Source organism: Cricetulus griseus, chromosome 4 (genome assembly GCF_003668045.3).
Source record: "Cricetulus griseus strain 17A/GY chromosome 4, alternate assembly CriGri-PICRH-1.0, whole genome shotgun sequence".
In the NCBI taxonomy this organism is placed as follows: domain Eukaryota; kingdom Metazoa; phylum Chordata; class Mammalia; order Rodentia; family Cricetidae; genus Cricetulus; species Cricetulus griseus.
In genome coordinates this window covers 186,950,823-186,965,282 of record NC_048597.1, presented here as the reverse complement: position 1 = coordinate 186,965,282, position 14,460 = coordinate 186,950,823, and positions in this window count along the sequence as shown.

Genomic DNA, 14,460 nt, shown 5'->3' with positions numbered 1-14,460 from the left:
GGAAAACACTAGTGCAGCCCCAGCAAAAGGCTGAAGGTCCTGAAGCTCCCTGGGGAATCAAGCTGTCAGTCTGCATTGAAAGGCTGCTTAAGAATTGGAGTTTGATGTCTATAGGAGACAGCAGCAATCGTAGACACACTCCATTGGGACGAATTCAGCTTGCACACTCTGGTTGCCTTCCTCTTTACTCCTATTCCTTCCAGTCCCTCTGTTGGATCCTTCCTTCCAGGTCCAGTGTCTGTCTTAGTTACTGTGCTATTGCCATAAAGAGATACCAGGAAAACAGAACTATAGAAGAAAGAGTTTAATTGAAGGCTTTCTTACAGTTTCAAAGAGTTAGTCCATTATCATCATGGTGGGCAGTGTGGCAGAAGGCAGGCATGGTACTGAAGAAGTAGCTGAGAGCTCATATCTGACCCACACGTTGCAGGCTAAGAGGCAGGCTGAATCTCTGATTTTCAGGCTAACCTAATAAATATTTTCCTATAATTTTATGTATGTAATATACAACACATTGTATCATGACACACATAGCCATGACTAAAACATTTCCTCTCTTGTTTCTTCTACTCTTCCTTGATATCTTCCTGGAACTTTCCTATTGAATCTTCAATTCCCACCTCCATAACATGCCACATCCCACAAGACCACACCTCCTAATCCTTCCTAACAGGTCCACCAAGTAGGAACCAAACATTCACATATATGAGCCTATGGGAGACCACTCTTTCAAACCACCACACTGTCTTTTCTTCTCAGTTGCTGTTCTACATGCCAGTCATATCTGAAGATATCCTCATGGGCCCTCCTAGAAGTGTGCTTTACTAATCTCCTAGATTCTTCAAATCCAATCAAATTGACAATCAGGATTAACCAACACAGGAAATAATATGGGGTGGGGGGATTCCAGAAGAGTAAAAGCAAAGAATTTTCCAATTTGGGACACCAAATAAATCTTAAATAAAATTAAATGCCAGGAAATGGAACCTACTGATATAAACATCATGATCAAAAATAAAAGAACTTAAAATCCATTAGGAGGAAATGATCACCTCCAAAGAATGATAACCAAGGAGCCCAGAGATGGCTCAGTGGGTTAAGTGCCTGCCACACAAGCCTGACTACCTATGCTTGACCCTCATAACACACATAAAAGTGGAAGGAGAGAACTGACTCCACAAAAATGTTCTCTACCCAGCACACAAACACACACACACACACACACACACACACACACACACACACACCACATGGTGGCATGTGTACCCATGCACATGCATACACACATGTGCTTTCACACACACACACACACACACACACACACAAATAAAACCTTTTAAAATAATAATCAAATTCCCAGCTAAAAAGTTAAATAGCTCATACAACAAAGACATCTGTTCAACGATGTTCATAGCAGCACTATTTGTAATAGCCAGAACCTGGAAGCAGCCTAGATGCCCCTCAACCGAAGAATGGATAGAGAAAATGTGGTACATTTACACAATGGAGTACTACTCAGCAGAAAAAAAAAAGGAATCTTGAAATTTGCAGGAAAATGGATGGAACTCGAAGAAACCATTCTGAGCGAGGTAACCCAATCACAAAAAGACAAACATGATATGTACTCACTCATATGTGGATTTCAAACATAGAGTAAGAGATTACCAGCCTACAATCCACACTGCCAGAGAAACTAGTAAACAAGGAGGACCCTAAAAGAGACACACTTCGTCCCCTGGAGAAGGGGAAAGGGACACGATCCCCTGAGCAAATTGAGAGCATGGGAAGAGGGTGGAGGGAGTTACAAGAATGAGAAGGGAAGAAGAGGAAGGATGCAGAGGTCATGAGGGAGCAGAAAGTTTGAGTCAGGCATAGATTAGAAGAAAGGATAAGCGATAGGTAGGGTTTTAGTTGGGGGGTGGTAGGGGAGGAGGGGAGGGAGAAGGGAACTGGGATTGTCATGTAATTCAATCGTGCTTGTAACTCAAATAAAAAAAGAAAAAAAATAGTTAAATAGCAACAACATTAGAAAATAAGTTGGTGGATTCTTTGCAAACAGCATGGGAGTACTTGTCTCTCAGCATGGAGAAAAATGTGTTTCCTTCAAAACTGTCACTCAAGAATGTGGTGATATATTCTTTATGATTTATTAAAACTTGCCTGAGGATTCAGACAGCAAAGTCAGCCACAAGCTATAGAGGTCAGGCGATGATGGTACACACCTTTAATCCCAGGACTCAGGAGAAAGGCAGATGGATCTCTGAGTTCAAGACCACCCTGGGCTACTGGAGAGTGAATCAGAGCTCGTGCTTTTAATCCCAGGATTTGAGACATTAAACAAGGTAGAAGCATTCAATCTGAGAGTTAAATCTCTAGCCACATTGAGGAGAGAATGGCAGTCTGAGTGAATCTGAGGAACAGTCAGTGAGAGCAGTTTGAGGATCGACCGTTTGGTCTGAGCTGAGGTAGAGGACGAGCTAGTGGCTGGCTGCTTTGCTTTTCTGATCTTCAGCTTGAAGCTTGAACCCCAATATCAGTCTCTGGTTCTTTTACTTTTCATGCTGTATAAGAATACTGAGTGGGGAGAGGAATAGAGGAGAGCAAGAAAAGAGACACATCAACAGAGGGAGCCACTATAGGTTTAAAGAGAAATCTGGCACTAGGGAATTGTACAGAGATCCACAAGGATGACCCCAACTAGGAACCTAAGGAATAGTGGAAAGGCTACTTTAAATGCCCTTCCCCTATAATGAGAATGATAACTACCTTAAATGTCATCCTAGAACCTTCATCCAGTAGCTGATGGAAGCAGAAGCAGAGATCCACAGCCAAGCACTGAGCCAAATTCCTGGAATCCAGTTTCAGAGAGGGAGGAGTGACGAGCAAAGGGGTCAAGACCACGCTGGGAAACCCAAAGAAACAGCTGACCTGACCAAGTGGGAACTCATGGATTCCAGTCTGACAGCTGGGGAACCAACATAGGACCAAATCAGGCCCTCTGAACGTGGGTGTTAGCTAGGAGGCCTGGGCAGTCTATGGGGCCTCTAACAGTGAACCAGAATGTATTCTTAGTGCTCGAACGGACTTCAGGAGCCTATTTCCCATGGAGGGATACTCTCTTAGCCTAGGTACACAGGGGAGGGCCTAGACCCTGCCCCAAATGACTTGACAGATTTTGATGATCTCTCGTGGAAGACCTCACCCTACCTGGGGAGTGGATGGGTGATGGGATGGGGGTTAGTGGGGGCCATGGGAGGATGGGAGGGAGAGGGAACTGGGATTGATATGTAAAATAAGATTGTTTCTAATTTAAATAAAATTTATTTTAAAAAAGAATTCTGAGAAATGGAAATGGTTTCATGAAAAGACATTCTTAAAAGATATGACACAAAATAAAGGAAATACATCAAAAGAATGGTTTGAGATGCAGAAGGGAGAAAATGATAGTCATGTGAATATATGAAATGTACCTAGTATCTAAGGATTAAAGATAAAAGAAACAGTGAGTTAACACTGCCTAATAATAGTGTGTTGACCTAGAATATACTAAAGACAATGAAGGCAGAAAGTAGAGGATGATATGCTGATACATTTAAGAACTATTCAAGGCTAGGTTCCTTGTACTGAGTGCCTTTCCAGGTTAAATAAATGACATTATATTGCAGACGTTTTTTTAAAAAAACAAACCGGATTGAAAAAGGAACACATTTATTTAAAGCAGTGGTTGTCAATCTTTCCCAAGGCCTTTAATAGAGTTCCTCATGTTGTGGTGATTCCCCCACCCCCAGAAAAATAAGATTATTTTTGTTGCTACTTCATAACTGTAATTTTGCTGCTGTTGTGAATCATAATGCAAATAATTGTGTTTTCCGATGCTCTTAGGCAACCCCTGTGAAAGGGCCGGTTGACACTCCAAGGGGTCACAACCCACAGGTTGAGAACCACTGATCTAAAGGAAACCAAGAGAAAGCAAAACATGGGAAGAACACTGTTAAGACCCAGGCCAATCCAAGGCTTTCTCAGAGGCCTTGATAAAAGGACAAAAGGAACCTACTTCTGTGTCCTTGCCCAGGGGCAGACTTGGGTCTGGGTCTGAGGCCAGAGCCTTTAAGGGTTAAGGATTTAGTTCCTGAGAACTTGTATTTTCTCCTTTAAGAGACTGGAATTATCAGTCCCAAGGCCACTATATGTCTGGCCAATGACACACCCGAGATATCTTGTGACCCCCTTGTGTAGCATTGTTTAATTAGCTTCCGGCTGACTTCATACAATTGTACAATAGCTTCCACTGGCTCTGTCCCATGTTTCTTCTGACAATAGTATATAAAATGCTGTACTTCTTAATAAACTTACTGGCCGTAAGATACAGCTTCTGCAAGATCTCCTGACCCCAGATTTTCTATATTCTTTATTATCTCATCCCTGATTATTCCCCCTTCGGATCCTGTCAATGAAAAATGGTCTGCTGGCCCAAGTCACACAATAGAAACAAATTCAAATACATGAATAGTTACATTTAAATGGATCTTTTCACCAGTAGGAAAAAACTACCATATTGACTGGGTAAAAATATAAAGCTATGCATCATTCAAGAGTGATCATAAAGTTCAATGGGCCAGATAAACAGTAAAGGGCTAGGAAATAAATCATATAAAAATCTGACACCTCCCCCCTCAAAAAGCTATGAAGAGTCTGATAATCACAAAACTTAAAAACTGAAAGCATGATTTAACATGAAGGTATTTACCATGCAATATGTTTTAAATATCAAAAAAGATCAAAATCTCTATAACTTGGAGTACTTAAGAAAATTGCCACAAGATAGATAAGACAAAATCGAGAAGTCACAAAAAGAAATGGGCATATCACCAACAACCAACATGATGGGGCTTTTCTACAGTAATAGATAAATTAATCAAACCAGAAATCACAGAGAATATTGAACAAGCTTTATGTAATGATAGCATGTATAATTTGAACTGGCAGTTAAGGAATACACATCTTACTAAGTTAAACACAGATAATTAATCATGTAATAGTCCTAAACTAGTCTCAGAAAATTTCAACAAATTGGCTTAATTTTTAAAAGTTCTCACACTAGAATGCAATAGATTAGAATTCCTTATCAATACAATAAGAATGTCTTAGACTAGTATTTTTTATAGTAAACACCTTGGGGCTGGGAAATGGGTCAGTGGGTAAAGTTCTTGGTTCACAAGCACAATGACTGCAGTTTGTCTCTAAAATTCACATGAGTGCTAGGTGGGCATGGCAGCCAGCAGAGACAAGATCGATAGAGCAATCGAGTGAGTTCTGGTTAAAGAGAGGCCCTACCTCAGTATATATGGTGGAACGTGATCAGATAAGACACCTGATACCAACCTCAGGTATCCTCAGGGAGATATACACCTCCATCCATACTCGTGTAGACATGTACACATATCACATACATGTAAAAAATAAAAATAGTTCTTGTTAATAAAGAAATTATAATGGTTGCAACAGAGATGGCTCAGCAAATAAGAGCACAGGCTGCTCTTTCAGAGGACCAAGGTTCAATTACTAGCACCCACATGGCAGCTCACAACCATCTGGAACTCCAGTTACAGGAGATCTGACACCCTTCCTCTTCTGACCTCCATGGGTACAAGACCTGCATGTGGTACACAGAAAAACATGCAAGCAAAACATTCATATATGTAGAATCAAATTCATTTTAATTATAATAAACATATATAAAGCTGACATATAATACAAATATTATATATAAAACAATACAAACTCAAATACAAAAAAATAATTGAGAGGTGAATGTATATAACATAAATGTTTATAATTTAAAGAAAAGATGCTGTTAACCAAGACACTAATTATGTAATTTCAGGAATTAGATCAAGTATTAGAGTCCAACTGAAAGATTTTACAAATAAATTGCAGATTTAATACAACCAAAATACCACTCCCTTGTGGAAAAAAAAAAACATATAAAAAGGAAGGAGAAGGTACCAGAGCTTTGTTGGGGTCCATTAAACAAAAGCTACTTCCTTCTCATCCAAATAGCATAATCTGATTTCTACTCCTGTCCCTGTGTGAAGAAATGACATTCTAAGTGCCCCAGATATTACATACTATTATATATTTCCTTAAGAGTTATTCCAACTACTTCTATCAGTCACCTGCACACATGAGACCACCTATCAGGAAAGCTAATCACCTGGAGAAATGCTAAGGTGATAGGAAGAATTTAAGTCCCTTAACTGAGTGATCTCTTTGTCTGCTCCAGAACTCCTCCCTCGTTTCAGTTGCACCCACACGTTCACAGCTAAGTCTGATGCTTTCCTGAGATGTAGCTCAAACATTTTCCTCAGCCACCCTTTCTATCCAGTGTGTGTGTATGTGTGTATGAGTGTATGTATATGTGTGTATGTATATAAGTATGTTTCTATGTGTGTAAATTGTTTATGTATGTGTATATATGTATGTGTACATTTATATGTATGTATGTGTATATATGTGTGTATGTATGTTTCTATGTGTGTATATTGTTTATGTGTGTGTATATGTGTATATTTATATATATGTGTGTGTATATATATGTGTGTGTATATGTGTGTATGTATATGTATGCATGACATATGTATCTATGTATAAACCAAAATCCTAAACTTGCATGCTCTGGCACTCTGGACATCCTTACTCTTTCTCTAACGACCTCCCATCCAGCTTCTTGCCTTCCTGCATTACTGAACCTGCCTATTTTCTTAGAACCTGCCTATTTTCTTAGACCCTGTCTCAAATACATCCATGTCACTCCTCTTCATTTCCTACTGCCAAGAGAGATGTTTACAGCCAGCTTTCCCTATTGCTTTTCTCTAAAATGCTGCTGGAACTTCTTTCTGAGCCCGTTTTTAAAACCTTTTAGCAACAAAACTAAGAACTCATAGTACAGAACCCTGATTCTCAAGTAGCAAAAGCAATTAGATTTTCTATGTTGTTTGTTAGTCAAACAGGAAAATGAACCATTTTACAAGATAAGAATTTAATGTTTTAAGTTTCCTGTTCATTTGTCAGTCTTTTTAACAAAGTCAAAATTTTTATTTTTGCTAATATTTAATACTTCAAAAATCAAATCAATCCACTCTCCTAATTCTCATATTAGAAAATTCAAAGACATCACTCTGGGAGAGGAAGGGAGTGTGGAGAGAGAGAGAGAGAGAGAAAGAGAGAGAGAGAGAGAGAATGAGCTTGTTGTTAGAGTATAAAAATGGTATCATTAAAACTCCATTCATGCTAAAATCTCTTAAATGACTACTTTGTAAGCAACTATTTTAAGATGATTTACTACATTTCATTCCCTATTTATCTATGACTAGAAATATTGTAGCTATGTACCTGAATTTAATATATAATTTAAAATTTTTTACCACATCGAAGTCATGTAAGCTTAAGACAACATTTTATGCAGGCCGTCATATGTAAACTGCTAAGATATAAAATATGCAGTGAAAATTTTGGCATTTATTGTGAGTTTTTACTGTTGATGATCAGATTTTAAAAAAAAAAAAAAACTTTGCCTCTGGGCAATCATACCTTTTGAAATCTTGGAGTATATATGTTATTATAGTTATGAGATGCATACTGGAAAAAGTATAATTTATGTCATGAGTATTGATTCCTTAAATTTGTAAAAAGTGTGTGTATATGCATGTGTGCTTGTGTGTGTGCGTTTGTGTATGTGTAAAGAGGAACACGAATGGAACCCGAGATAGGTTATTAGCTGGTAATTTATTGGGAAATATATACTCACACAAGGACCAGATTGGGCACTCTGACAAGTCTGGTCTCAGATGCTTTTCCAAAGCTGGCTGAACCCCGAGAGAGTGCGAGTCCAGCTCCTCCTGGCCCTTTATCCTATCCTTTGAGTACCACACATTAGTACAGGTATTGGGATCTCTCCCTACGTGTGTGTGTGTGTGTGTGTGTGTGTGTGTGTGTGTGTGTGTGTGTGTGTGTGTGTGTGTTATAGACCTATTTAACACACTGAATCAGTGATTCCAAGTTTTGCTTCAAAAGTAGACTCTAAAATAAAGCATAAAGGGCTAATTATAGCTCTGTGTATTGATACTAATGGTTTTGGTTTCTTTATATGTATGTTTCCTGTGATGCTTATGGATTTTACAGAACCTCTTAATATAGTTACTGATTCCCAATATGCAGAGAGAGTCGTCTTGCACATAGAGACTGCAGAATTCGTCCCTGATAATACTGAACTAACCTCGTTGCTCTTGCAATTACAGGAAACAGTCACAAACAGAAGTAATCCCCTGTACATTACGAATATCAGATCCCATACAGGCCTGCCATGCCCACAGGCACAAGGCAATGACAAGATTGATTGTTTATTAATTGGCACTGTGCTAGAAGCCTCAGAATTTCATAAAAAAAAACATCATGTAAATAGCAAGGGTTTAAAGAAGGACTTCTCCATCACTTGGCAACAAGCCAAGGAGATAGTGAGAAACTGTCCTACTTGTTCCTTTTATAACCAAACTCCACTGCCAGCAGGCTGTAATCCTAAAGGCATTCAGAGGAATGAGATCTGCAAATGGATGTCTTTCACTGTACAGAATTTGGAAATTTGAAATATGTACATCATACCATTGACACATTCTCAGGTTTCCAATGAGCTACTGCTCTCAACTCCGAAAAAGTTGATTCCATTATTACACATTATTACACACATTATTACACTAGAGGTGATGGTAGTTATGGGCATACCGGCACAGATAAAAACTGACAATGCTCCAGCATATGTCTCCACAAAAATGGAACAGTTCTTCAAATATTATAACATTAAGCATGTCACAGATATACCACACAATCCTACAGGACATGCAGTTGTTGAGAGGTCTAACAGGACACTTAAGGAGATGCTCCGTAGGGAAGCTGGTAAGTCAAAACCCCCCAAACATAGGTTACATAATGCTTTATTGGCACTAAACTTTCTTAATGCTAATGACGAAGGACAAACAGCTGCAGAAAGACACTGAAGTACGGAAAGAACTGCTGAACTGAATCAACCAGTGTACTTCAAAGATGTACTGACCTCGGTATGGAAACCCGGACAAGTGTTACGTTGGGATAGGGGTTTTGCATTTGTTTCCACAGGAGAAGAAAATCTTTGGATACCATCAAAATTGATCAAGATTCGAGTTGAAAAAGACAACCCTCTCGACAAGGATGACTGACAGGTATTTACTGAGGTATATCTCATGAACTAAATAAAAGCCTCTCAAAGGATGGGAAGTGCTTTGTTTTTATCCTCACAGGAAAACCCACTACATGAATAGATACTTGAAGGTAGCTATAAACATCAAACAAAAGGAACGTGCCATATGATAAACTTTACAGCTGTCTCTCAAATGACTCTATTTCTCTTCATTTCCTAGTCCCTATTCAATTAAATCAATGCTGGATTTAGGGCTGGATTTGGCTTTCCTCCCCTAAAATCCAAGCATGTTATTTAACAAAATTTTAAAGTCTCTGTGTTATATCAAGAAGCCAATTGCTATAATACAGAATAAATGAAGAATTAGAGGACTATCTTTGTCTTTTCTTGGCTCTTTCTTTCAAGGCCTACACCCTTTCATAATTGTTGTTTTTCAAGGATTGTCTTTCCCAGTACACATACATGAACAAGCAAACATTTCTCTGATGACACTTATTTTTGAGTCCCATACAGCCAATGAAGACCCACCTGACGACAATCCCTGAATGCCCCAGAAAAAGAATTGGACCACACCTCACCAACTGTACTGGATTCAACTCACTCCATTTTGACTGATACTCCGACCAGAGCCTCGAGTACTGACTTCAATCAAGTTGAGGATTTCAACCTAGATCTTCAATCAAGCAAACCCCATCTAACATGGACTGGAGATAACTCATTAGAGACTTTCCCTGTGCTAACATTTTTTTCCACAGGACCCCACATGGCTACCATCGTCCCATTTCAGCAGGAAGTAACTTAGAAGATGCTATGCCCCCTCCCCCCCTTCCCCATTATTGTTTATTAGGGTAGTGAAAGCCTAGTTAGAAATAACTTTCTTATTGTTTAGAGTTGGGATTGGAAGGAGGTGTTCAAGTTAGACACCCTTTCCACATGACCATAGGGCTTAGCTGGAATAGACATAGTTAGGATGTGCAATAGCAGATTATTGTATCTTTTTATATTTCACCTTTATGATTGCTAGTTTTAGATGTTTTACACTATTAAGTTTTAATCCTTTTTTAGACTAAAAGGGGAATTGTAGGGAGACACTCTAGCCCCGCCCCAGGTAACCTGGACAGGTGTGCCGGAACACCTGTGAGGGCGGGGTAAGGGGAAGTCTAAGGTGACTTAGAAAAGGCTTCTTAAGGGACCACGGACATGTGGACCCTCTCTTCCCCTTCTTCTGGCCCTGATCCCGGCTCCCTCCTCCTTGCTTTGGCCTGCGCTTGGCTGGTGTATACGAACAAAGAAACCTTGCCCGATTGCCTGCTGAGGGATCATTTAACTGGGAACACTTTACAAAGCTGGTGCCCTTCAAACTAGAATTGGTAGAGCTAACATATTCCAGGTCTGTGTCTGTGTGTTTCCAATGGTATTCTGGCTATTCCCTTAAGCAAAGGTAAGCGGACACACCATTAACATTGTGCACATCTAGCAATGTTCCTAATCAGGAAAAGGTATTGCACACAGGTCACCTAGGAAGTGCATCTATTCACAAGAACCTCATTTGTTCCTAATGGTTATGTTTTTACTTTTTAACTATTCTCTGTTAACATTATTCACAAGTACAACTTCTGGCCAAAACAGATAGATAGATAGATAGAAAGATAGATAGATAGATAGATAGATAGATAGATAGATAGATAGATAGATAGATAGTATTTTTTTGCAATATTTGAGATTCACCAACAAAACAAAACAAATTAAATTCAAGAATGGACTCCATGTAGGCCTAAAGAAAAAGCCACTCCTTCAATACCTTTAATTGCTATAAACTGGCCATAAAGGTTTGGTCGGGACTCACTCCTTTACATCTGTAGCTTATTCCAACACCCAATTGATCAGACCAGACCAGACAACATCCTTGTGCCAAGAAAGAGACAGGATCAGAGGGCAAGATGGTCCTTCAGTGATGTTCCAGAGAATGCTGTTCAGAGACAAAGGGAGAGGCTGTCAGAATCAAAGTGAAGTCACCCTGGGGCATGGCAGTATTTGCCTATAATCGCCATACTTGGGAAGCTGAAACAAGGGAACCAGAAGTTTGATGATACTAGCCCAAGATCCATAATGAGACTTTGTCTCAAAGTTATGAACAAAAATGGGGCCATGTGTGCCAATGATCACTGAAGCACCTAAAGCCGAGAAGCTGTAGGGGGTGGCTCTTACACATAGTTAGCTGATACTAATTGAATGGGGTTCTAACTTTGGCTTCTGCTTGTATTCTCTTTATTATATTTCCTTCAGAGGCAGACATAATTCACCTCAAGACTGAGGTGTTAAAATAAAGGGTGGAGAAATGTAATCTTCCTCGAAGGAATGAAGATGTGCTAAAGAGACCTTTGGGCCCTTGCCTTTGACTATTAGACTATAAAACAATGGACTCCAAGAAATGGTAGTTTCCTCAGAAGTCTTATGCTGGAGAAAGGAAGTAGCTGGATGCCTGGTGTTAGTACAAAGGAGAGCTTATCTCCTAGAAGGGGGTTTATAGCTGTCAGGCTATCTTGCAGAAGGGATTAGAGACAGATAAAGTGTAGGATCATACTGTAACTGGGACTCTACAGTTATGCACACCTCTGACCCTCTATTTAAATCTAAACCTCATGTCAGAGCCTCTAGATGGACTTGGTGGCAGAGGGATAGGTAAACCTCTGTCTTGCTTTTAACAAAGTGGTAGCTGCTTGAATAAATCTTTCTTGCTTCATTGTTCTATTAGCCAAGCCTAACCTGTTATGACTTCCAGAGCCCAATTTCTCACCCTAAAAATTCTGGTAACACTTGTAACTATAACATCAAAAAACCAGTGTCACCAGAAACTAGTCATTTTTAGGTGCCAGACACCTTCTCTTGGCTCGTGTTCTCACCTTAATTAAATAAAAATAATCAAACTATTTTGATATTTCTTTGGTTTAAAACCTGTCTTGGTTTCTTTTCTATTGCTGTAACAGAATACCATGGCCAAAGCAATTTATACAAAAGCATTTAACTGAGCTTCAGAAGACGAGAGCCCATGATGGTAGGGTAAAGGCAAAGCAGCATAAACGCTGGAGAGTTCACATCTCAAAAACCAAGCAGGAAACAGGAAGCACACTGGGGATAACACAAATCTTTTGAAACTTCAGTGCCCATGTCCAATGACACAACTCCTCCAAAGAAGCCACAGCCTAATCCTTCCCAAACAGTTCTACCAACTGGGACCAAGTATTCAAACATATGAGCCTGTGGGAGCCATTCTCATTCAAACCACCATATTTCACTCCCTGGCTCCTATGGGTTCATGGCCGTATCATAATGCAAACTACACTTAGTTCAACTTCAAAGGTCCCATTGTGTTTTCAGTCTCAGCATTGCTTGAAGGTCCAAAGTTGAAAAGTCTCTCCTGAGACTTGAGGTAATCTCTTAATTGTAACTCCCTGTAAAATCAGAGGAAATTATATGCTTCCAACTTACAATGGCACCAAATAAACATTTCCATTCCAAATGGGGAGGAATCATAGCACAGTGAGGAAATACTGGACCAAATCAAGACCAAAACCCACAGGGCAAACTCCAAATCCTGTAGTTCCATGTCTATGTTAGAGGGCTTACATAGGAAAGTGTTGTAGCCCTCCAGCTAAAGTAGGGGTTTAGGGAAGTTAAGTGATTAATAGAGTTTTGGCTGAAGTCCACAGCTTGTAAGCCACTCTAATAAATCCCCCTTTAATATGTAGATATCCATTCTATCAGTTCTTTTCTTTAAATAACCCTAACTAATAGACATTCACTCAGTAGTGTTTTCAGACTTAAAGTTTGCTTAGATGTGAACAAAAATGAAGCTATCATTAAGTATAAAGAAAGCATTGAAAATTTTAGAACTTTCTCCCAAGGTATGCGCAAGTTTTTTTTTTAACGAGTAAAGTTACAATAATATTATAATAATATGAAACAGAAAAGCCTATCTCATGAACATAAACTGTTTCACCAAAATTTTCTATCACAGTTCCATTGCAAATAATACTAGACATCATTAATGATTATTTTAGCCAAACTGAAATGAAGTTCTGAGTTGTCATGGAATCATATTATATGTGGAAAGCATCCTTATTCATCCACGCCCTTAAAACCGTAAAACTCTGTGTCTTTGGTTCCTAAAATCTTTATTCCACACTTGGTTTTGACTACATTTGTCTGTCATGGCCTCTCCAGGTGCCTGCCCACATGATCACTTTTGTTATGAAACTCTCTCTCTGTCAAGTGTCCTTTTATTCTGTAAAGTTCTTTCTGTACCTCACCATCTATGAACCCTTATGTTATGAAGAGCCCAGCTGTGTACTGTTCATTCTCACTTAAGGGTTTGGATAAATTCAGACAGGCTGGCAATTCAAAAACTTACAGGTGGGTACCACAACCAAGAAGACTCTAATCAGGTGAGTGATGGTGGGTAAACAAGGTTAGTTCAGTGACAGTGTCAGAGGATCCAGATGGTAATTTTTACATGCTTCCTTTCCTATTTCAGATCATTTGTATATTAACCTCATGTGGAGGGGGCGGCTGTTAACAGGCAAGAATAAATGATTGCCTCACTAAAATTATGAATATTAGTGGTGTACACATCATAAAGATAGAGAGAAAAGACATTCCATATGTGAGGCTGCATTCCATAGTTATAAAGCTTAGACATGGTGTGCTCTCGAAGCTTAAGACAGGTCTTTACAGCTCATAAGAGCAGCTGCAGTTGAAACATCTCTTTGGCAGGACATTTTCAGTCGAGGGCTGTACAGCTTGTCTGGCCACATAAAATCCCCTGTGGTTACCAATGGCTTTGCTGTGTGGGAGTCTGGAGGAGGATACAGCAATGCAGTACTGCAGAAAATGTCTGGTGTCTGTAAAGTGAAAAGAAACAGTAAAAGGCACATGCGTGCGTGAGTGCGTGTGTGTGTGTGTGTGTGTGTGTGTGTGTGTGTGTGTGTGTACACACGCACGTGCCTGCACACACATGCACGCGTACACACACAAAGAGCTTTTGATGGCATCTCATAGCTCAGGCAAATTATCTACCATCTTCCTTGGATGTATGTAACCAAAATAGTTACAGAGCAAAGTGAAAAATGGCATGTGGCTACTATAATTAGAACACCTTACTCTAATCACAAAACAACGCTAAGAAATACCTGAAAGACATTTTAGGGAGGAGAAATGCAATAAAAAGAATA